Source organism: Amblyomma mixtum, chromosome 3, assembly GCF_055824585.1.
Source record: "Amblyomma mixtum isolate Tamu chromosome 3, ASM5582458v1, whole genome shotgun sequence".
Taxonomy (NCBI): Eukaryota; Metazoa; Arthropoda; class Arachnida; order Ixodida; family Ixodidae; genus Amblyomma; species Amblyomma mixtum.
The window spans coordinates 352547899-352572921 of NC_143014.1; the positions used below are offsets into that span (position 1 = coordinate 352547899).

The window sequence follows — 25023 nt, forward strand, 5'->3', positions numbered from 1 at the left end:
TCGCTAGTCGCACGCTCACATCGGCGGAGCGGAATTACTCCGTGACCGAAAAAGAATGCCTGGCGATCATGTTCGCATTGTCGAAGTTCGACATGTACCTAGACGGAGCGGTCTTCACCGTGCAGACAGATCATCAGGCATTGTCTTGGTTAAAGAGGCTCAAGAACCCCGCAGGCAGACTCGCGAGATGGGCGCTGACGTTGCAACGTTACGCGTACGCCATCGAGTGCCGCCGGGGCAGCTTGAACAAGGTGGCCGATGCTTTATCGCGCGCACCGTGGAATGCTGGCGGAAGCGCTTCAGAGGCGCAGCCCAGCTTTGTAAAAAGCGGCGTCACCGCTGTTGGAGAGGAGGAGAGGGCGTACGGGAGTGTCGCGCCCGGTTTGACGAAAGAGGAGACGGACAAGGGTCCCGCACGGTGCTGTGACGGAAGGGAAACACAGCAGCTCGTGGCGGCGACCGCTCGCCTGCCTAGGAGCGAGGCAGAAAGAAATCTGTCTTGGGGAGTAGCGGTCAGTAGAGAAGAGCTGATCGAGGCCCAGAAAGCAGACGGCCTTTGCCAGCGGGTGCTGAAGGAGCTTGCGAGCAGCGCAGCTTGCACCGGGAACGCTGAGGGCAAGTACGACGCGTATCTGCTGGGCGATGATGGCTTGCTGCTCCGCTATATTCCCCAACTTGACGAGGAAGAGGCGATAGCATCCCCTTTCCGAGTCGTGGTCCCGAGAAGGTTGCGGAAACGGTTCCTGCTGTACTTCCATGACTCAGCGCTGGCAGGCCATGGCAGCGGCAGTAAGACTTACGACAAGTTATGCCGTGTCGCGACCTGGCCAGGCATGATAAAGGATGTGCTGGGATACGCCCGTACCTGCCCGGTATGCCAGGTAGCCAAGCCTCGGGCGGGCAAGCCCGCTGGCATGATGAAGGCGGTAGTTAGCAACTACCCGTGGCAAGTGGTCGCGTGCGATATCATGGGACCCCTCCCTCGGTCCGCGCGCGGAAACCAATTCATCCTGGTAATAACGGACCACTATTCCAAGTGGGTTGAGGTTTTCCCCCTTAGGAAGCTGGTGTCGGAACGAATTTGGGAAAAACTGTTGGAGACTTTCACTCGTTTCGGTTTCCCTTCCGACCTGATTACAGACAATGCTTCTTATTTCACAAGCAAAGTCTTTGCAGACTCTTGTCGGGCGCTTCAAATCCGCCACAGGAGAACGAGTCCCTACCACGCTCAGAGCAACATAACCGAGCTGGTGAATCGAAATCTGAAGAGCATGCTGGTCGCGACGACCGAGCAGCACAGAGATTGGGACGCGCGGCTGTCCGAACTGGCGTTCGCTACAAAGACAACCGTGAACAGGTCAGTGGGTATTACACCCGCTTACTTGAATTTTGGGAGAGAGATCGCTTTTCCGCAAGACAATGCCCTACTCGACGCGGCGGGGCCTGCGCCCCCTCCGCTTTCGCAGTACGCGGCAAGGCTCCGGGAGCGCCTGGTGGCAGCGCAGCGAGCATCCCGCGAAAACCTCGATGTCGCGCGCATGGAGCAGGCGGATCAGTACAACAAAGGTCGCCGTCACGTCGTTTTCAACACGGGCGACTTAGTACTCAAGAGAACGCACCCACTTAGTAACGCAGCGCGCGGTTTCGCCGCGTCGCTAGCGCACAAGTGGGCTGGGCCGTACGAAGTTACGGCACGGACTACGCCGCTCACCTACCAGTTGCGGTTGTTGACAAACCGCGAAACCGCCGGTCCGGTGCATGTCGCTGATTTGAAGGCTTTCCACCTTCGCAAGGACGATGACTGCGAAGCGGTGGAAAATCAGCGCGATGCGGCGATCTCACTTCCGGGAGGACGAGCAGGTAGCGGTGCGGTTCGCAACCGACGCTACAACCTGAGGACCAGGTAGCACCCGTGTCTCTCGATTAATAATCACTCGCCAAGCTCTCGCCCTCTCAGTATGTCTTCTAGGAAGCTCCAGCGGACCGACGCCCGTGGCTCGGACTCCAGAAGGCAAGGCTGACCACCGTCGAACGGTGGCCGCCATCAAGGCGCGCCACCCGGCTGGCGGCAGGAGCCGCGCGAGTGGCGCAGGTTCCACGGCCGCGGTGGCCCCCACCGCCAGCCAAACCACGTGCCTAACCACCGGAGAGCACCTCCCTGTGGTGCAGGCCAACGCAAGGGCGCCAGGGATCATCAGGCGCAGGGCACCCCTCAGCACCCAGCCGGCGCTTCGGCCGCCGAGCAGCCGCAACCCAGGCGGTCCAGGAGCCATCGGCCGCTTGTACAAAGACGAGGAGCGGGCCGGCCTGTGTTCTCTCTGCGGCACACTTGTTGTGCACCGGCCCCGCCACGAGGCCGGTGCGCTGCATAGAGCGCGCAGGGAGGCGGCGGAAAAGCGCTTGGCGGCTGCAGCACCTTTCCCCGCTGTGCCACTGCAGAGGGTCAGCCCGGAGGAGGCGGCCCTCCGCATCCTCCAGTCCAGCCGCCCAGACCTGCTGTCCCCGGCGGCCGAGGAGCTTTGGAGGGCGCTGCCGGCAGGGCCCCCAGTGGAGCCAGGCGCCTCGCTCCCCCAGGCGGCTCGTGAGGAGCCCATCCAGCTAGCGGTGAGCGGCCCCCCGGCGAGCACCCCTCCCCCCTGCGACGACTCTATGGACCCGGGCCCGGAGGTCATCGAAGGTCTGCTGGCGGACCCCGGGACGGACGTTTGAGGGGGGGGGAGATGTAGGGTCTGCTCGCGGGCAGGTCAAATCTCGCGCCGCTCACCGCGGGTAGCCTCGGACCCCTTCTTCCCGAGTGGTGGGGCGGGGGGAGCGAGGCTGGGAGAAAGCCTTTATAAGGCGAGACCGGGAAGGCTCGCGCTCTCTCGCTCTTGGACCAGCCCTGCAAAAGGACCACCTGACCCAGCTGCCACGACGACGACCGGCCCCCCTGATGTGAGAATAAACCGTTTGTACAAAGTCCTGCCTCGAGTGACTGCCTGTGCGTCCCCGCGAAGAGGAATTGCCCACAAATTCAACAAATAATTTTGACTTGATTTCAAAGATTTGCCCATCATTTATTACACGCACAGATGGCCAGTTGGTGGAATTGCTGTTTTGATTAAAGATGGCTGGATTTCATCGCCCTTCAACATTACTTTTGCAATTGCAGAATTTTCAGCCTTATACATTAAGAAAGAAACCGCCATTATTTTTCTCGCTATATATACACCTAAAAATGTAAACGCCAGAAATTTGTAGATGAATTGCATCTATCCTTTCCTTCCGGCCACCTATGAATGACAGCCGACGCTAAAAGGAGAAAAATCGGTAAATTTTAGTGCAATAGTTCAACACGCGTGCTGTCGTTCATATAGACACCATAATCAACTTTCCGACACGTCTCGGGTGCATGGCAAAATTTCATGCCGAAATCGCCTTCAACATTCGCCCCTAGAACGATCACGTATTCTCTTTTATTCGTGAAAAAAAAAGCTGTCCGATCACTATTTTGTTGAATATAGCATTTTTCTTCTCTGCAGTATGCCACCACCCAGACACTGACTTTTGAAATTTGCATTACTAATAAAAGACTGGGTTGTAATTGCAATACCATTTGTCGGCGACCATTTTTTGCAGAACTTCCCGAAAATATGTTGTGTGAATCTTTCATACTGATTACACGCAGGTAGTGCCAAAAAGTGGCCGGTATAAAGTAACACCCCGCAGGGGCGTCGCAACGTGCAGATGTTGGTGAGGTGCGACACTACGGGTTCCTGAGCATCCGCAGGAGGATGATGGTGAGCAGTGTTTCACCACGGGCCCCAAATACCCGCGCTTAGCCGTGTGTCATTCAGCCGTGTCCGGAGAAAAGAGGATACTAGTGGTTGAGCCGATGCCGAGCGTTTGGACCTTAAAGGCACCTCGGCGGAGGCAACACACCACTTTGGCCCCAGCTTCCTGTAGATGGCACCTGCAGCCTGGATTCACTTCTTGGATTATCATTTTTCCTGAAGGCAAGGGTTGACCTTGTGTGACTAACTACCCTGAGTTGCGTGATATTTCCTTATAGCTGAGGTGTACAGCTGGCGTTGGTAGTACTTGCTAGCAAGTTCCTGTCCTGCCCCCTCGTTGGGCTCCTTAGTGGGTGGTTGGCACCACAGCCGAAAAACACATACATTCTATGGCTCCCCCTCTCCCATAAAACGACCGCCCTCACAAAAGAGGGCGTCCCGATGCAACTCAACAGTTCTTTCAAAAAACAAAAACGTTTCCAAACTACCACGTTCTTAATAGCGAATAAACATAAAAAACCGCAAGAACCATGTCCCCATTTCCATTGTCCAATTTTCTGACCGATGCTTTGGGTTCATGCTACAAACTGTCAAAAATACCGAGCGGTGACCTGCTGATAGAGCTCAGAGACATTGCCCAATATACAAAACATTCCGACCTAGTGTCCGTCGGGGACAGCTCCATGTAAATTTCAGCACACCGATCGCTAAACAGCATCCGTGGTGTGATTTCTGAATGAGAACCGTCGTCAGTCGGTGTGCGGCAGCTGGTGGAAGAGGATGGTTCCCAAGCGGTGCAGCCGTAACAAACATAGGCAGTCATTGGTAGAGAGAGGCTGTGGTAGATGGTCCTTGGCGATCACAAAATGAACAAGGCAGGGGAAAACCTCAGGTTGCTTGAGCCAACGTTTCGACAAGAGGACTTGTCTTCGTCTGGGCAAAGCGTTCATTGGCAGTGGAAGTAGCGCGACAAAGGCTTTCGCAAAATTTCACCAGCGCTGCGACTAAGATCAAGAACAGAGAAGGAAGGACAAGGACAAGCGCTTTCGCCTAGCGCGCTTTAGGCTGCCAAAGTACCTCCATAGTTTTTTCCATGTCCAAATCTTGAACAACTAAGAAAACGTATTTTAGAAAATTCTACAATGATTACATTTCATTACACCCCAAGCTGCTTATAGCTGATCAAGAACTTAATGATTTTTTAAGTATTTTCAAGTTTCTTAAAGAAGGCGGGCTCCACTGCCTCTCTCATCAACGTTCTGGTTGGTTTAATGGGGTTCAGCGTTCCAAAGCAACTCAGGCTGTAAGTGACGCCGTAGTGAAGGGCTCCGCAAATTTCTACCACCTGGGGTTCTTTAACGTGGGCTTACATCGCACAGCACACGGGCCTCTAGAATTCCATCTCCCCTGAAATTCGACATTAACGTTCGGATTAGATTGGCTATTGTATTGATTTGCGTAGAATTCTTCGGCTACTTTAACTATCTTATCTATATTGTTATGGTCATTGCCCTCTTTATATCTTAGCGCATGCATCTGGTTTTTACCTATGCCTAGTTTCCGCTTCGCTGCTTTTACACTCTCTCCAGTTTTTAGAGCATGTTGAATTTTCTCCATATTAAACTGCCTTGTGTCGGCTACCTTGCGCTTATTTATTACCTTTTATAACTCTCTATTTCTATTTTATCCATAGGGTTGTACGCTTTCATGCTCTGGCGTTTCTTAATCAGATGTTTCGCCTCTTGAGTTAGCTTGCCGGCATCCTGTCGAATCATCCTATCGCCGACTTCTACTGCGCACTCCGTAATGATAGCCGTGAGATTATAGTACATTGTTTGAACAGTACAAGGTGTTCGAACGTGATCTGATCCGTGAAACCGATTCTGACTTCCCTGAAGGCTTCCTAGATCGAGGTGCCATTGCCCTTCGCCGCATCACCATAAGGCGGAACGATAAAGAGGTGGTGTCACCCCACATTGTCCTGACATTCGAACGGTCCCGTCTTCCAGATGCTGTGAAAGCAAAATTCATGCACTGTGAAGTCCGTCCATGTTTCCCCAACCCGAGAAGATATTTTAACTGCCAAAAGTACCGGCGTGGTTCCAAAACATGTCGCGGAAAACTCACCTGTGCAAAGTGCGATGCCCATGAGCACCCAGCTGAAAACTACAGTGCCACTCAAATACAATGACCCAACTGCCTCAGGCCACATACTCGCGAATATGTCAGACGTTTCAGAATGAGAAAAAATAATTCAAATGTAAGTTAAAGTAAACATAACATTCTCAAGCCCGAAAGAAGTTCTCTGTTCTCTTCGGAAGATCCTATGCTGGCGCAGGGGCCGGGAGGCTGGGCGGCGTCTCGTCACAGTGGGCAGGTAATACAGTATCGCTGATGCGCGTCCATCTCGGCCCGCCAGCCAGCAACTATCGGCTGGACCAACATTCTATATTCCGTGGGTATACTTTTCACAGTGAGAGGGAGTCTCTCCCTATCGTAAAATCCTCGTCTGCATCTGCGTCTCGACCGGAAACAATGGAGGTGATCCCGGGACCTTCAGCGTCAGAGACGCTGTGGGAATCCCCCAAAGAGAGGCGGAGTTTCCTGCATCGCCTTAAACCGAAAATACATACGGCAGTCAAGACATCTGGCCCGCACGTGCGTGTCTGCGCTAGATCGAAATGACGCGACGCGTGTCCGTGTTTCGTCGCGCTGTTTCTTCTTTTAAATTTCTTGTATATTTAAGTTTCATGGGTATTTTGTTTTCTTATGGAAGGATGAGCTACGAGCAGCTGATAATAAAGCGCTTTGGACCGAGTGGGAAAGTGATGCGCTAGTTATCTGGTTCGAAATCCTAACAAAAAATCATCCACGTCATGTGATTTCATGACTTAAGTAAAAGTGTAGTGATGCCTGATTGGATGATTATGCTGTGACAGAGTTTAGTTATGAGAACCATTAAAATAAAGGTGCCAAGAAGTCCAAATGTGCAGCTTTTACTGTTCGGCCGGCGCTATCTGTGAGGCGTTTTAACGGTTCAGGTAATTCCGCCTGTCAGGAGGCGGTCTTTATCCGCGCCTGACAGGTAAATACGCGCAAGGTCAAGTTGTTCGGACAGTTTGCGCACGTCGGCAGTTCAGTACTGCTTCCGCACGGTGCAGGCGGGAGAGCGGCAGCATCCCGCACGGCCAAGTTTAGCATCCGCGGCTTGACGGTTTACCAGGCATACTTTTTTCTGTGCGTGGCAGACGGCCGAGGGCAGTGGCCGCTCTAAAGCTGACTCGTAGCCCAAAAGTGGGGCAGCGTGGAACGAAGCCATTTACATGCTCCCTTCCGCATCCGCCGGTATTGTGAGCAAACAGCGCATGTTTCGAACGCACCGAGGCAATGGCTGCTTCTGAGGCGTAACGCGAGAAGACGGCCCCTGACAGAGCGTTGTTTGCGCCTGTGCGCACTTTCTGGCAGCAGCGGGGAGAGTGAAGCGCCGACCCCAGTGCCCTGTGACCCGACGCGTCAGGCAACCGGGCCGCGATTTACTGCCGAGAGAAAGCGCGCCGCGTTTGCTGACGGCGTTGACTCTGGCTGTGATGCGTGTCCGGCCGAGAAGGATGTGGGACGCGGAGGGCGGACAGCGCGCAGGGACACTTTACCGCGTAGAGCGCTCTCTGGGGGGTAACCGAGATCAGGGAGGCCCTGCAGTGGTGAACCCTGCTACCGCGCTCTTGTAAACATTTTTCACATTTGCTGAAGCGAAGAAACTAAAGAACTCTGATAGCGATGGCTGCATCTGAACCTTACACTCACATAGAAATGGAACCATGCGATAAAATTTCAATTTTTTTTTGTACAGATCTCGAAGACGAAAAATTTGGGCGCCTTCTTAAGTTCCTAGAATACCGTATTTTAGGAAGAAAATATACTCACAGTAAGTATTTTTCTACGCCCTTCCAGCAATACTTGCTGCTGCAGATTTTCTAGGTTATCAGAACGTTGCTTTATTTGTGCGCGAATAAAGGTGACCTTAGGGGCCGAGCGAACGCCATTTGTTCCAAGCTTTCAAGGAACACTAAAGGGGAGTACTAAGTCAGGCTAGACTGATAGGTTAGCTGGCGGCTGAAACAGCCTGCATTTACACCTTGCCGCCGTGACCGCTGATCTGCTGACTTTCGGTTTCCGGCCGCGTTTCCGATCTTTGCAAGCAGCGCTCCTGATTAAAGTGCTCCATTACAAATGCGTCATATAAATGACATAATTGTGCTCATTTTTATTCGCTAATTAATGTCTCTACAATGCAGCTACCTTTCCGTGTAGAAAAAAAAACTTTGGTGGTGTTCTTGAGAAACAACGCATCCGTCTTACTTAGTTTGTTACTTCTCTTTGGTGCCCCGTTAAGGCCTTTCAACCGAGCCCCTCTGCCCTCTTTTTTTACACAGACGAGCGCATGGCTGAGTGGAGCGGGGCACGTTTTCTTATTTTGCACCCAGTCTCCGAGCTTTCCACTTTCGCAGTTTTTCCATTTTGTTTTTTCCTTTGGCAAGGCGACTAGGGGCATCCATTTATTTCTTTGTTTCAACAGCTAGACGTCGACCGAAAGAGGTATTCTAGAGCTCGCTGCGCTAATTTGCTGATGCGAATGTCGCACCGCTGTGCAGACGACAACGGGAGCCCTACTGCGGCAGAGGCTCTTTCCAGGAAAGGGCCAGGAACGCACAGGAATTACAATTACGCAACAGTCACATACTTACTGCTGGCAATTATCTAGAAGAACTTTCGATTGTATAGATTAGGTGGCAAGAACAATGCGAGCGCGTGTTGAGGGTCCGACACCATCGGCATCAATATGAAACGAGATTTCATCACGCACACCTCGAGCTCTTCTCTGTGACAACGCAAATCCTTCTCAAAACACAACTGCACTAATGAATATACTTGGCGATCTTTGCAAGCGACGGAAGGGCTGTAAATTGCGGCTGTTATGTGAGTGGCCCGCGAAGCTTTCGGCGTCCCGCAGTTCTAAAGGGAAGCCGGCACCGCATCGTGGCTGTAGAAAATCGGTAGAAAATGGCGCCGCTCTTCAACGACTCTATATTCTTGTCTGTATCGAGTGCGAAGTTGCTCTCAAGGGCCACTGAGATTCCAGCGGCCATTCGCGAACTCTCATTCAGTCGATCTTCATAGAGTGCAATGCCCATCGACAACTGCCGTGTGTCACCAGACAATCCCCATTTAGTCCGATGGCCACTGATTAAAGGCACATTGAAAATGGGCGTGCGACAAGTGTATAGCATCGCAGCCCTTGCGAGCAGCTGAGTCCATTCATTGCCTACTGTATAAATTTTATCACAGAAAAAATTTTCCAACTGATATTAGATGGGCTCTCAAAGAATATATGTGACGGAACGGTAAGGCTGCCTCAGTGTGTATCATTTTTCACTGCTCAGTGCTAAGAAATTTCTTTGGCCGTTCAAAAAGTAATAAAGAACAGCACTGAACACTGTCGTTAACACCGTCTGCCTCAGCGTAATCGTACCACTACGCATCGAGAATGCAATAGAACCCTTATTGGTATTCAAATCATTTCGTTTATTTTTCAGAGCGGTACAAATACAAACTCTGAATGGTCCCCTGGACTAAAAGTTGCACAGAGCAACTTGAAGAAGGTCCAGGGGCCACCTTACAAGACAGCAGTCGACATAGATTAAGAAAAGAAACTGCGCTCATCAAAAATCACATTGAAAATATATGGGTAATGAAGCAGGTTTCAAAAGCATACATACACATGAAAGACAAAGAAAAATGATTTGTTGACATGGAAGCACACGGCCAAAGGAAAATTAGTTTAAAACTAAGGCAAGACACAACAAATGAGGGTTAAACGTGGAAGTTCAGTTGAGGTTACAGAAATAATTTTTAAATTCTTTCTTAGATGGAAAAAACCCTTTTGGATATTTGTTTAGAAGTGATGGAACATTATGCTTTAATGACTGAAACTTGTTTTGGTTGCGGAAACAGGGAACTAGCTAGTATGGGGGATTTGTAGTCAATACATCTGTTGTTCGCTGTTGTAATGTCGCAACAGTTTTAAGAAAATTTAGAGACTCAACGGATGAATAATCAAGCCGATTTAAAAGTTGACATTCATAACTGTGCTGGAAACGGATGATTCCATACTTCGGAAATGGGTTATATGTAGGTGCGTGTATTCCAGCATTAGCTACATAGCGCAAAAATTTCTTCTGGAGCACATTAATTTTATCTGTATTTCCTTTTGTTGTTGAGCTCCAGACAAGACTGCAATAATTTATGTGGGGTGCAAATAACGCTTGGTACAACAGGAGGTTAACTCTTTCGGGAATCAGGTTCCTGCAGCAGGACAGTGTGCCTGCAAAAGCAGACAGCTTCTTGCAGACGTGATTAATGTGGTGATCCCAGTTTAGGTGAGAATTAAAAGTAACGCCAAGAACGGTATGCTCATCTGCTATTGTTATATATTTATTCTTATAACTGATCTTATTTGGAACTGTGAAAACTATATTTCTTGGTCTAAATAGTAAAAACTAAGTCTTAGTGGGATTGATTATTATGCAGTTGGACTGAGACCACCTTGATAAGGATTCGAGCGTTCGGTTGCACTGCAGAACTAAGTCGTTTGGATCTGCACCTTTATAAAGAATGCTACTGTCATCAGCATATATAAACCATTTAGCTGATTGATTAATAAGAACTACTATATCATTAATATGTAGATTAAATAATAGCGGGCCTAAAACACTACTTTGCGGTACTCCGGATTGTAGGGGCAGCAGAGATGATTCAACATTGTGTATACGGACGCAGTGGACTCTGTCTTTCAGGTATGATCTAATTAAATTGAGGGGCCCGCCCCGTATTCCGTACTGTGATAACTTACCCAACAAAGCATTATGGTTGAGGGAGTCAAAGGCTTTACTGAAGTGAATGAAGAGACCAAGAGTAAAAAGACCAGAATCTAAATTTTGAACTATCTGTTCTTTAAGTAGCAGCAATGCCATTTATGTCGATCGTCCCTTCCTAAATTCATATTGGGAGTCAGTTATTATCCTGTTTTTCTCGAGGAAGTTATTAAATCTATGAAATATAAACTTTTCAAGCCCTTTTGAAAAAATCGAGAGAATGGATATTGGCCTATAATTATGCAGGACATTTATGTCGCCTGCTTTGAGCACTACAGTAACTCCAGCCTTTTTCATGTCATCGGGGAAAGTGCAGGATTCTAGAGCTAAATAAAAATGTGGGTTAAAACAGGAGTGATATATTCTATTGCAAATTTTACTGGTCTCATCTGAATGTTATTAGGGTTCAACGCTTTACTGTTTTTCATGCTCATAAATGTGTGGTAGACCTCCTCAGTGCCCGTGGGCTTAAGGAACAAACTGTGAGAGGGACTGGGGCTTCCTGTGCTTATCACAGATGGGCTTAAATAAGCTGCCTGGGCAATATTAGCAAAATGCCGGTTGAAATTATCTGCAAGTTGTACGCCACACAACTCTACGCCATTATGAAGCATCGTTTTGGGGGCAGCAATCTTCTTTCTTCTACCAAGAATATCATTTACAATGTTCCATATGGCAGGGGGGTTCTTAGTCACAGTTTCAGTGAAAAGGTTTTGTAGTACAAATGTTTTGCCTGTCTAAGCGTAGCATTTAGTCCGTTTCGTACAGTCTTAAATTCCCGTAGCTTGTCTTGACATCGCGAGTGCAAAAAGGCATGATAAAGGCTGTCCTTTTCTTTGATACGGTTGATATGTTCTGAGGTCACGCAAGGTTTTTTACTTTTCCGCGATCGCTTTGTGGTTTTAAGCGGAAAATGTTTATTGTAGATTAAAAGGAAAGTGTCAAGAAAGGCTGAATAAGCTTTGTTAGCGTCTGTCTGACCGAATACAACTTTCCAGTTATGCGCAGTAACGTCGTGCTTAAATGATTCCAAAGCACTTTCGGAAATGGGCTGATAGGTGAATTCATGGGCGAAATATTTTTTGTTCGGACCGGGAAAGGTCATGAAAACTGGGCAATGATCGCTTATGTCGGATGCGATTGTGCCCGCACTTCGGATATCTGTATTGAGATTAGTGATAACAAGGTCAAGTGTTGAAGGAGTAGCACGTGTTGAAGTCGTAATGACATTTTTGTAACCAGCTGAAAGTAGTCTAGCATCGAAGTCGTAATTGTTTTTTTCGTCCATGTTATCAATGTTAAAATCACCGCCACAAGTGAAAGAACAGTTATTTTGGAAAACATAATCCATCAGGCTGTCAAAAAACGTGATAAAATCTTCGACATTACCACACGGAGGTCGGTACACAGCGCTCATATCATTGCAGGTTTTTATGGTCAGCACTTCAAAATTTGAAGTTATCGCGGAAAATTCTGACATTTGTTCAAAATGCAATTCTGTGTCAACGTAAACTACCAAGCCACTGCCACGTCTGCCCTCTGCGATTTTGAAAGAAATGTTGGTAACCTTCAATTGGAGGGATGTCGTATGCATGATTACACCAAGTTTCAGATATCATCAAGATTCTAAATTTGATTGTAAATCCTCGCAACAGTTCATCAATCTCGTCCCGCTTGTGGCGTATGGAACGTGCATTAAAGTGCAAAACAGATATGTCAGATTGACTGGGTAATTTAAGTTTGTTTGTTTGTTTGTTTATTGGGGTTTAACGTCCCAAAGCGACTGAGGCTATGAGAGACGCCGTAGTGAAGGGCTCCGGAAATTTCGACCACCTGGGGTTCTTTAACGTGCACTGACATCGCACAGCACACGGGCCTCTAGAATTTCGCCTTCAAGAAATTCAGCCGCCTAATTTAAGTTCAGCTGGACAAATAAATTCAAGGTACTCCATATTGGAAATTGTACAGCCACACGATAGAGTGTTCCTTTACAGAATCTTGCACAAATCTGACTCATGCTCAATTTTGACGACCAGCTCATCATCCGATTTTCTTGCAAAAATCTTGCCGTTCAGCGTCCAAACCGATTTCCACCCCTGTTTTTACGCTTCCTACCGATAGCTGCGCCGAGAAGTTTCTTTAGGGCAGGGCAAAGGTGTTCGTTGACATAGATGGGGTCAGACTTGTCCAGATTTATGTCAGTGTTAAGAAGCCTTGCCTTCTTTCCCTTCATCAGAACCGCATCTCGCTTTGCTCTGAACTTAAATTTCACAACAATGTGTTTTTCAGCATCATTTCGTGTCGGCACTCTGTGACATATCTCAATGTCATCCTCTGAGATTGGTTCTTTCAAGCCACTGCCGATCTTCTTGACAATGTCAACATTTTCCACTTCTTGCACAATTACCCCTCGAATTTCAATGTTTTTGTTACTGGAATATTGTTCTGCCTGAGCCATACGCCCTTCAAGGTCCCTATTTTTGTTTTCCAGGCTTACGCACCTCTCCTGGAGTGCCCCGTTTTCTTTTTTAATTGTTTGATTCTTGGTGACTTCAGCATTTAGCTTTTCTTTCAGGTCTTTGATATTCTCGCGTGCATATTCTAAGTTTTGAGTTATCTTACGCTGTTCTAACTTCAACTCGCGAATTTCGTTTCGTAGCTGTCTTTCAATGGTTTCTTTAAAGGTTTTCAACTCCTGTTTTAGTTCCTCCTTCATTTTATGCAGATCCTTTGTCATGACTTTGGGTCAGCAGCCGAGCACCATAGCCACTGAGCCACCGCGGCGGCGAATTGAAATATGTAGTCATCGAGAGCGGCGCATCGAAGTAATTTTATGTCGTGTTCGCACCGGACACACATCTGACACACAACCTAAATCCCATGGAACAAGATAAGCCAATGTGTGGACAATGTGTGGCAACCAGTGTGTGGCGTCCTATTTTTATGTACAAAATCAGAGAAGTTAAGAGGAGATATTGTCCTCAATTTTACAACAGACAGATCACTTTCCACCGCAGCCTACTCCAAAGAGATATTGTACTTGTCAACATCTCTTGTGCTTTAGTTCCTTTAAGCAATTCTCCTAAACCAGTCATACTATATTAAAACCGTTCCACACCCTAACACCAAGCAAGCCTATATTTAACCTTGTGTGTGGCGCTTTATGGCCTTAGTTGCCTATGTTCGATGCAGCTTAAGACAACACAACGCTTGCAGACATATGTATCCGCTGTAGGATGCTGAGCTGCTTGAACAGTTCATTTCATTTGGTGTTCGCCTGGGTTCAACTCTTTCAAGGAGTTTCGTTATGGAGAATGGGATACCGCAGGTGTGTGTTTTAAGTACTAGATTCTTTGTCATTAAAATGAATTATATAGCCAAAATTACTCCAATGTTCACATGTATTCCGCCTATGTCGATCACCTTCAAATTTCATGCACATCTTCCAGCTTAGCAAGTGAGATACAGATATACAGATCACAATAAACAGAACAGCGATTTGATAAAACATAAATCAAGTTTGCCCACAAAAACAGTTACTGTTCTTTACTCGCTCAAAATGGCTTCCAGATTGATCCGATCCTATACTTAAATGGAACCATACATCGAGCAAAACAAGAACAAATTTCTAGGCACAACTTTCGAGAGAAAGCTCACATTCCTACCTCACATAAACAGCCTCAAAATGAAAGCTTGCGGTTTCCTGAATCTACAACACTACTCGCACGAAAACACTGGGGATCTGATCAGATGTTCCTTTTGCACATCCGCCGCCCCTCTGCACGTTCTTGCTTTGGCTATGGATGCGTTGTGTGTGGGTCTGCGAGACCGTCATACTTTAAAGTACTGGATCCAGCACAAAATCTAGCATTGTGTCTCTTAACAGGCGCTTACTGACCATCCACCCTGAATAGTCTTTACGTATAAAGAAACGAACCGCCCCCTAAAAACAAGGGAGCAATGCTTACGTCTGCTTAGGTACAGAAAATAGTAAGATCCCTACCAAAGCATCCTCGTTACCATATAGTTACTAAGTGCACATCCAGAAAACTGTTCAGTAATAAACCTCAATCGATCAGACGTTTGTTACACGCTTTGAAGATATGTCATCCACTAAGAATACTAGATGCCCCATTTTAAATTGTCCTAAGACACGATCCCCTTCCGCAGTGGTGCATGCATCTTTCCCGATGTGTGTGACTTTAGCAAAGAAGCACCACATGAACACACACTACAAGAATACTTGGCTGTGACAGAAAAACATGCAAGTTATATGGAAATTTTCGCAGCTGGCTCAAAAAGAGAAACGCATGCCGGAAGTGCTGTAGTACTGAAAGTGAAAAAAAAACGAGAATGCCAAATTATGTATAAATTTTTACGGCCGTACGTTATGGTGTGTGTGTGTATGTGGGCAGAATAGTACATGAAAACAGCGACAGCAGCATAATTTATACTGTTTACCTGAACGTACTTACAACTCTACGGTGAAGAAATACAGATGAATCATTAATAGGAAATGTCCTGCTACTAATGTATACCTGCTACTAGTTTCTTGTGGTAGCGGTGGCGTAACAGTTTTGATACCTTGTAGGGAAGCATTAGAATAGCAGAACACAGCCCATTTATGGGGTGTTGATTGACCGATGTATTGCACAGCCACACCAAGGGCGACCCATTCACTCCCGATAGAGGATGTACTATGAGAATGAAATTTGTTTGTTAATACTGGCTCGTCTCTCAGGAATGACCACTACGCAAATTGAACTAGTTGATGAGACCAAGCCATCCGTGTATACATGCGTGCGGTCACTATAGTCGGTGAGGGTTAAGGACACTGTCATCTGCTTAAGGCATCTGCTTGATAAGTCCGATTTCTTCGCTATCCTCGGAATTGTAAGGTGCACACAAGGGTCCCACAGACACCACACCGCAGAGGAAGGTTGTGCCACCGGGGTGACCTTGTGGAAGGGGTCGATGGTGCCAACAACCTCGCCGTGTAACGTTCTCGCTACTCACACCGGCTGCTGAATCCCACTATAACCGGCTGCTGAATCCCACTATATTCTCCAAAGCCTACAGTGTTCGTTATCCTCCTGCATGGTCTGTAGGGACATCTATGGGAAATGGCTTCTAACAAGGCGCTGCAATAGCAACTTCCGGACATCTGCCCGATCGGACCCATACTGAATCATTCGATGTGCTCCGGGCGCCAAGTCTAGAGCGCTTGAGGCCACTGGAGCTCATGTCTGATGATGTGTATCCTTTGACAGCGTTGTATTTATAGGAAAAGTACATAGAACGTTCACTGAAACAAGAAAATTGATTTTTTTTAGGATCGCATTTATAATATATACTACATGGACGTACTATACATATCAAGATGGTCGCATCGCATTGGAATGTGTTTTTCCGCGCATGTGCATTTTAGTTCCAGACATGGCGATATTGCTGATGTTGCTTATGTTAGGTGACTAGCTGTACGTAGGAATATTCGGGACTCGCAGCCGTGCGAGCACACCGGCAACCTGGTTCGACGGCCAGTTTTCCATGTGCTCGCGGGGGGCCGAAAGCCCAGGCGCGGCTCATCGTCTGTTCCAAGGCTCGACTCGAGGGGCAACAAGGGTCGTTCGTTCGGGACGGCCGGGCCGTGGGAAGCCCTGTTTGGCATGCGCGAGAGAATGGTCACTTTTGCAATATGAACGGTTTTTGTGCACAGCCCTGCTGCCGCCAACCGCAGAGCAATTACCAAGGCTTCCTGTACGACATGGGAAATGCTAAATAATCTTAGGAGATTCCTTTGATTCGTGTTTTTTTTTACTTAGACACTACTCTCGAAGTGCATCCGTTTCCATCCGCTACAATGGCTCCGTGGCTCGTGTGCCCGGCTATCGAACCGGAGAACCCGGTTGAAATCCTGGCCTCAGCGGATGGAGGCGAAGCGCAAAAGGCGGCTGTATGTTGCGCAGTGTCAGCGCACGATTAAGAGCCCCACGTGGTTCAAATGAATCCAGAGCCTTCCGCTAGGGGATTCCTCAAATCCCACGTGTAGCTTCCGGACAAGTCACAGAAAATTTGAAAGATCTGTGAACGCATTGTGCCTTCGATGAGTGGAAAGCTTTGATAGCTCCCGTGACATTATTTTTTTTTTATTTTACTCATCCCAAGATTTATTCATTGTGTCGACACCATGAATTTGATTGTATCAGATTTTAGTTCCTCACTTTGGCCTAAACACAGTAAACACAGGGTGGAAATATTAAACTGCATCCGTACTTTTTCTCATCTTCATTATGCGGTCGCGTCTGTTCATGCAAATCGTTGCCAATGCTATTTACATTGTTCTCCTCGCTGAACTTTCATAAGACAAAAACAAGCAATCATTAGGTAGAGAACGGAAGGAGTTATACCCCTGTCAAGCGCACAAAATAAATTGCACTTACGAAGAGTGTCACTTGCTGAAAGTGCACTCTAGCACAGCTAAACGGCGTAACATAAGTGCACTTGCCAAAGTGCGCACTCATGTCGGAGTGCGTTCACAGAACGCACTTTGAGAGCTGAGTGCGTAGCCTCGCCAGCAGCGACTTCAAAGACACAATACGTATAGTGCATAAAAAGTACTTTCAACTTTATTTTACATGCTATAGTACTGTTTTGAGAAAAAAATCGTTCGTTGTAGCTACAGGCGAAGCAGCAAAACAAAGGTACGAGATCCGATGCAACAACGCTGCCCGCCGCCATCTTGTTTGTTGCCGCGATTCTGGATAGTCTTGGCTGGTCTTGGCTTTTCTTCTATTTCTATTTTTTTCCTTCGTTAAAAAATGTCGAACCTTGTTTCATTTGTGCTATCACGTTAAGCAATCAATTATTATGACTCCTTTTTTCTTTTCCATCGACCTCTTCACAAATTTAGCTCATTTTCTGACGGCATTTTTTTTTTACTACGAGTGCACTTTGCTTTCCCGTTTAGCACCGCGTAGCCCAAAGTGTCACTCGGGATGCCGAAGCGCACTCCTCGTAAGTGCACTTAACTTGCGCGCTTGACAGGGGTATTACACGCTACTGCCACCTTTTGCCAGAATGCCACCGCCTGCCTGTGCTGGTGCCTCCCTCAAATATTATGGTGAGGGCCACGCCAGCCTTGCATTCCTTTATTCCTTTGTGTTATCTTGCTGCTGTGCTAGCTTGTGCTTTTCTTGTCGTGTTGCTGTTCTTCCATCTTAATTGTGGGGCCTGTAACTTCACAGTTATTTTTATTCTCCTTTAGCTCCTTCGCCTGACCCTCACACATGTTCCGGCTTAATGTGACATGTGCAGAAAATAATGTGTGTGTATGTGCACATTATGATGATAACTTGCATGAAAAGAATAAAGCAATTGTCTTGCCCACTGCATGAAGCTGTTTTTAATGGGGCATCACTCTCCACCTTCACTCTCCACCTATATTAGTCCCGTTCCCCAAGGTTTGGTAGCATATATGAAGACATTTTTTTCCAGCCGACCTCCTTAGGTGGGCGGATGAGATTAAGACGTTTGCGGCTATAGGGTGGCCGCAGATGGCAAAGTAGAGGGTTAATTGAAGGAGAGGCCTTTGCCCGGCAGTGGGCGCACTCACGCTGATGTTGATGATAACGAGTGCTCGTCTGACGCAAGGTAGCACCACTATGCGGAAGGTGAAAGCAAATGTGTCACGCAGAGCCCAGCGATTCCTTTGCTATAAGGCAACAGACTTTAAGCCTTTCTCTCTTACAAGGAATTTTCCTGCATTAAAAAGAGCTGCCTGTTGCTGCTGCAGACGCGAAACGGTTGCCTTATAGCAAAGGAATCGCTGGGCTCTGCGTGACACATTTGATTTCACCTTCCGCATAGTGGTGCTACCTTGCGTGAGACGAGCACTCGTTATCATCAACATCAGCGTGACTGCGCCCACTGCAGGGCAAATGCCTCTCCTTCAATTAACCCTCTACTTTGCCATCTGCAGCCACCCTATAGCCGCAAACGTCTTAATCTCATCCTCCCACCTAAATTTCTGTCGCTCCCTGCTGCGATTCCCCTCCCTTGTAATCAAACTTTAGCCAATATGGGCCAGCAGTTATCTTGCCTCGGCATTACATGTCCTGCCAAAGCCAATTTCCTTTTCTTCATTTCGACTTGGATGTCATTAACCCGTGTTTATTTCCGCACCCACTCTGCCCGCTTGCAGTCTCTTAACGTTGCACCAATCATTTTTCCTTTCCATAGCTCGCAGTGTAGCTGCTGATATGGCTTTGGTAAGTGAGCTGTGTTGACTTCAGACGAACTTAATGAGATTAAGTGCGTTTCCAAAAAAAGGAAAAATGAAGTAGAATTATTGAGAACCATTTTATTTCAGTGAAGGAACATATCGCCACATTACACAATGCATACATGGCGTGCTGTTTGCCTACGCAGATTTGAGCGTCTGTTCGTAGGGGCAGCGCCAGCCAAGAATCGGCCAGGTGCTTCCTTCAGTATGTGGCGAGTATTCGCCAACAAGTGTCTTAAACGTTATCCTGGCTGCTAAGGGAATGTGCGAATTCGCCGTCGATCTTTATGAGTGTCCTAGCGCTGTTTTTTGCTCCTCGTCGGTTGCTTTGCGCGACAGTATACACGGGTCTCCGCGACGCTGCTCGCGTCTCGAAAGTACGGCGCCTCTCTTCTACTTATCAGCAATCCAGGCGTCCCTCGGTCGCAACTGACGACCAGAGTGTGCGGTTCGCGTCGAGTATCCCCCCTTGGTCCGTACATAGCTGCTGCCAGACGTCCCACCGCGCGTGTCATAACGCACTGTGACCGCAACTCACGCAATATATTTGCTTGCCACCTCGCTTAGCGGTGCCACTGCACCACACGTACGCACTTAGATAAATTGGTAAATTGTTTTTTGAGGAAAGGATATGGCGCAGTATCTGCCTCACATACCTCGGTGGACATCTGAACCGCGCCGTAAGGGAAGGTAGGAAGGAGGGAGTGAAAGAAGACAGAGAGAAAGAGGTGCCGTAGTGGAGATCTCCGGAATAATTTTGACCACGTGGGAATCTTTAACGTGCAGTGACATCGCACAGCGCACATGCGCCTTTTTCGTTCCGCCGTCATTGAAACGCGGCCGCCGCGGTCGGGTTCGAACCCGGGTACTCCGGCTCGGTAGGAATCGGTGTTTTTCGTGCATGGCGCCATTAGTACCAGACGACTGAAATTAGCACTGTCCCACTTTTTTTGAAGCGACAGCTTCACTACGCCAGCCACTTCGCCTCGTCGAGCGTGGGCGCACCTTGGCCGTGGGCTCTTGGCTGCAGCTGTGCGGAGGAGCCGCCGCAAGAGCCGTTGCCTAGCAACCACCGCACCTGCGCTTCGCCGCTCCGCCGCGACATCTGGCATGACGTCACCTAACCGTTGCGCTCGCCATCGGGAACAGCGTTAGGTGCGCTATCTGGTATGACGTCATCTAGCCGCCCGGCGGGGGTACATATAAGGTTTATTCGTTTCGGCTGCACCTCTTGAACTGGTTCACAGCTCGGTTCACTGCGGTGCACGGACGGTTCAGCACTCTTGCGGCCGCAGTACAGTGGTGCAGCTAGCGCGCGATACTAGCGCCACTCTGAAACGAATGCTGAGGTGCAGAGGTTTTGCAAAAGATATGCAAGCCTTCTGCTCCCTGTGTGCTGCTGTGCGTGGTTATAGCGTAGTCGTGCCGTGCACTGTCCGTAGATATGCCCGATTTTTCGCGTTTCCGCCGGCGTTTCTGTGTTCCCTTTTTGCTGCTCGTGGTGCCTAAAAAGACGATGTTATCCTGTGGTGCCCTGTACACTCTTGTCGACGCAGCCATGGAACACGTAGACTCGGACAGCGACGACGAAATCGACGACATGGCTGTGGCATTGGCTGAAAAGTTGGTGAGGATGGACAAAAACCGCGTTCCGCGGTACTACGAGGACGTAGTTGGAAGTTATTTTGATTTTGAATTCAAAAGACTCTTCCGGCTTTCACGCGACACTTTCTGCAATCTAGCAGCCCGCTATGAAACGTCTCAGTTCTTCCCAGAAGGTCACGGCGGGCGCCCTCGCATCAGTGCTGAGAAGACCTGCCTCGTTGCGTTAGGTTATCTGGGAAACCAGTGTAGCAAGTATTCTCTCGCAGACAAATTTGACATATCAGAGTCCTCAGTGCATGCGTGCATTAAAAGGGTGCTCAACTTCCTGCATAGCATCAGTGGAGAAGTCATCTCATGGCCAAGCCAGCAAGAACGAGAGCGTATCAAGGCTGGATTTTTGTCAAAAAGTGCAGGCAAGGGACCGCGGAACAACATTGGCTGTGTGGATGGTTGCCACGTGGAAATAAACACCCCGCCGGAGTCGCCCCCTCGTATTTCAATCGCAAAAAGTTGCCCTCTGTGATCCTCCAGGGAATACGCGACGACAGGAATAAATTCATTGATGCGTTGGTCGGGTTCCCAGGATCAGCCCATGATGCTAGAGTTCTCCGTGAAGGCCCCATCTACGACGAAGCAAAGTCAAAATGCGGCAGTGACTACCTGCTGGGAGATAGTGCATACCCGTTGCTGCCTTGGCTGCTTACTCCCTACAGAGACACTGAGCACAACTTCCAGGTATGGAAGAAGAAATGCAATAAATGTCATTCCCAGCAAAGAACTGCAATAGAGAACACATTCGGCCTTCTCAAGCAGCGGTTCAGAAGGCTGTATCTGGCCGATGCTGTTACCATCGAGCAGTGCTGTCTGGTCATCATGGGTGCATGCGTATTGCACAACATGTGCAATGCTGAACGGGACTTCTTCGACGAGCTTCAGCAAATTCATCAGAATGAAGAGGTATCGAATGATGATGAAAATGACATTGTCGACCGCAGTTTGGTAGTAGTAGTAGTAGTAGTAGTAGAAGACGTTTATTCGGCCAAAATTTGTACAGCGAAAGCCTGCGAAAGGCCATAGCGCAGAAGCAGTGCTGAGTCCATATTCTCCAGAAGTGTGTGCCACTGTCAGTGTTCTTGTGAAATGAATAGTGCAACATCGCATGTTTACTATTGCAAATAAAACAGTGTTGCGGCACATTGTCTGATGGAGGATGCCACCTTCTCGACAGCCGTCACGAGGCGCTCAAGGAGCGTCATTTTTTTTTCAAAGCGCTGGGCTCTTTCTTTTCTTGCCTCCCTAAATTCGTCAAGGAGGCCTTGTGCTGAACTTTCTTTGCGCCTTTTTTTTTCTGGCAGGTTTTGCCGCGCCGATGTTGACGGCTGGGGCTCTTCGTCCAAACAGCATGGTTCCTCTTTAGTGTCGCCACTACAATGTGAAGGAATGGAATGCTTAGCTTCTGAATAGCTTCAGCTTGAGAATTAGCAGTAAAGGAACCCACCTGCTTTTTCCTATTGTTTTTCCAGGTGCGAGGAGCACAGTTGGACTATATGGTGTTCTTTTTCTAGAACTTCGCTCAACTCCCTGGAGAAAGGACGACAAATTAGAAGCCTGAAAAAGCACAATGCACAAAATAACCTAATACACTCACTCTTCGTATTCGCATGAAGCCCTGGAATGCCCAGAAGAACCATTGTTTGCCTTGGCCCTCCTATAAGCCCGCTCAAGGCTTCTCATTTTGATTTGCACCTGCAGTGCAGTGGTCACAGAAAACTCGGCAGATTTCAGATCGGCCAGTTTTTGCCATAAGGCTTTCTTCGTTTTAAGGAAAGAAACGGGCACAAACTCAGCCACATGGAAACTCAACACTTCTGCTATACATTTTGCATCTAAGTGCATGTCGAGCTGAAACGAAAATTATGCAGTAACACTCTCATTTCACATAAGAACCATGCATTTTAAATATGTTTATAAATGTACCTGATATTATAAACTACTTTCTATGCATCTGTTAATGCTGATCGTGATCAAGTTCATAGCTTTAGTGTGTCATCTAAATTCAGATCTGTATTATAATTCCCATCGCTGAACCCCTGAGCATGCAGAAAGCTACACGATTATGACAGCTGCAAGAAAGCTATCTGCTGCTTCAAAAAGGTCAGATTTGATCACACATTGCCCTCCACGGCCTGAAATCATACAAAACTATGCCCACTCGAAGCTAGACGATCAGTGAAATATCCATGCAGCGTGACTTGCCGAAAACCACCCTTCCTCCCGACATTTTCCTTCAGCTATTTGTACTTGAGGATCAGAAAGGGGAACTTCGGCCTATTCCAAAGGTCAGCCTCAGGGGAGCCTGGGCACTCATCGGGCGTAGGCCCCACAGCCGCATAAACCTGCGCTGCAGGTGATGCAGCTGTCGACGCCACGGTTGGAGACGGGGCCATCGGCGCAGGCGACACGGAGGCCGACTCCGGGGGTGGAGACGGAGCCATCGGTGGTTCAGCCGTGTGCGTTGTCTCTCTCACTACAACGGACACGATTTCCCTATCTGTGCACAAAAAAAAATATATGAGAACTTATGACGGCTTGGGCGCTTACGATTTGGCGCTAACACTGGAACAACGCTATGCACTAAATGTTAGGCGTTAACAGAATAACAAACAAGTATGTTACCATAATTTAACATCCAATAGGTCGTAGCGAGAAATACTGCAAGAAGGCAGTAGACAGCTGCAGTGAACAAAGATCTCCACCAAAAAAATGAACCATGCAATTTCAGGTCGCATAGAAATACAGAAACCAACGCGCAGCGAACGTAAACGACAAGCAAACGCAGCAACGTGCTCAGAGAAAAACCGTAAAGGCATGCATCGCTGGCGTTATGTTGTTATTGCGCGCTGCCTTCCACGGGCGCCACTACCGCTACCAAACAACCACGTGCGTGCACATGCGCACGCACGTCGTTAGTGCACGTACCTGGCGTGGCGTAGGCAAAACCTTCATCCTGACGAGCGCGGGCCCCGTTTTCGTCGACCACAGGTCGCAGCGTCGTCAGCTGGCCATCTATTAGCACGTTCAGTGCTCCGCCAATTTCGCCTGCTTCCATCGTCTGCTGTCGCTGCACCACCGCTGCCCACAACCGGCACCACCAACTGGGGGGGTTCAGAAATTTCGTGAACCAGCCCTGCACCTTTGCTGCACTTTTTGAAACGAACGGTAGGATGCAGAGGGTGCTAGGCTGCAGCGCTGAAACGAATGGCAGTGTGCAGCACCACGTGAACCAGTTCAGGAGGTGCAGCCGAAACGAATGGACCTATATACAGAGGCAGTTGGTTCCTCAGTAGACGAACCGTTATGGAGGACGATGGGCCGTATACGGCACTTGCGCACTTGAATGAAACCAAGCGTAGAAGGCGTGCCGAGGAGACAGCAGATAAACTATGCAAGGCTGTGGTAAGCCAAGAGAAACTAAGAAAGGACAGGGTCAGCCAAGATAAACAAAGCTAGCCACCAAAAGCTTGGCCATAACGAAACTAGGCGCAGCCGGTGTTAGGAAGCTATCGTTTCACACCAGGTTTAACCAAAGCTAAACCACAGCCAACTTTTTTATTCAGTAATTTTGCAGGCAGTAAATAACTGAAATTTTGTAAAATTGGGCATATAAAAAAATATGACCAAGCGGCGGCACATATTTTGTTGCTGCCGCGTGAGGACTCCAGCTTGTTTCCCGTAACACGCAAACTACGCGATCATCGATCTAATGTGATCACGGTCGTGATAATTAGTCCACGTCTTCTATACAGCGCAGACAAGCGCAGTCGACGCACTGGCAGCGGTCGATTAGTTTCGAGTGAGTGAGTGAATAACTTTATTGCTGTAATAAAGTATTATTCTTAGCGGTTGTCGTTTGAAGTGCCCGCTGCAAGGCAAGGTCTACCTTGACCGCTCTTTTAGGCATGCAGTCGGAGAATGGTTATCATGATCATCTGACGCCTTCGAGATGCCTGACGAAATGTTCCATCGGCATTACCGACTCACGAAGGATTTGATGTGGCTGTGCGATGAACTGCGCGACGATCTTGAGCGGCAGCGCGTGCGCACAAGCATTGCTCTGACAGTGGAAGGACAGGTGCTATGCGTGCTCCGCTTTTACGCCACAGGCAGCTTGCAGGGAATGATTGCCACCGACGAACATTTGGCCATTAGGTAGACAAGTGTTATGGCTACGTGATACTCCGACGTTCTCGGCGCGCGCAAGCGCGGCGGTTGTGATCGGACACGTCACGTTGACGCTGCGCCGGGCTGAAATTCGCCCCCTACACTGCAGCCGCGGCGACGCGAAACAGCGCTGAGCGACAAGCGGCGCGCATGCGCTGAAATCCATTCGTCCGGCCGGCTACTCTCCGAGTAGCGGCTACGCGCTCCGCAG

The 25023-nt window shown here is 48.4% G+C and overlaps 1 pseudogene; it reads right to left on the reverse strand.

Annotated features, from left to right (window-relative positions):
* Positions 1-22783: 22783 nt before the first annotated feature.
* On the reverse strand, positions 22784-23700 carry LOC149356390 (uncharacterized; annotated as a pseudogene).
* Between the last annotated feature and the right edge of the window lie 1323 nt (positions 23701-25023).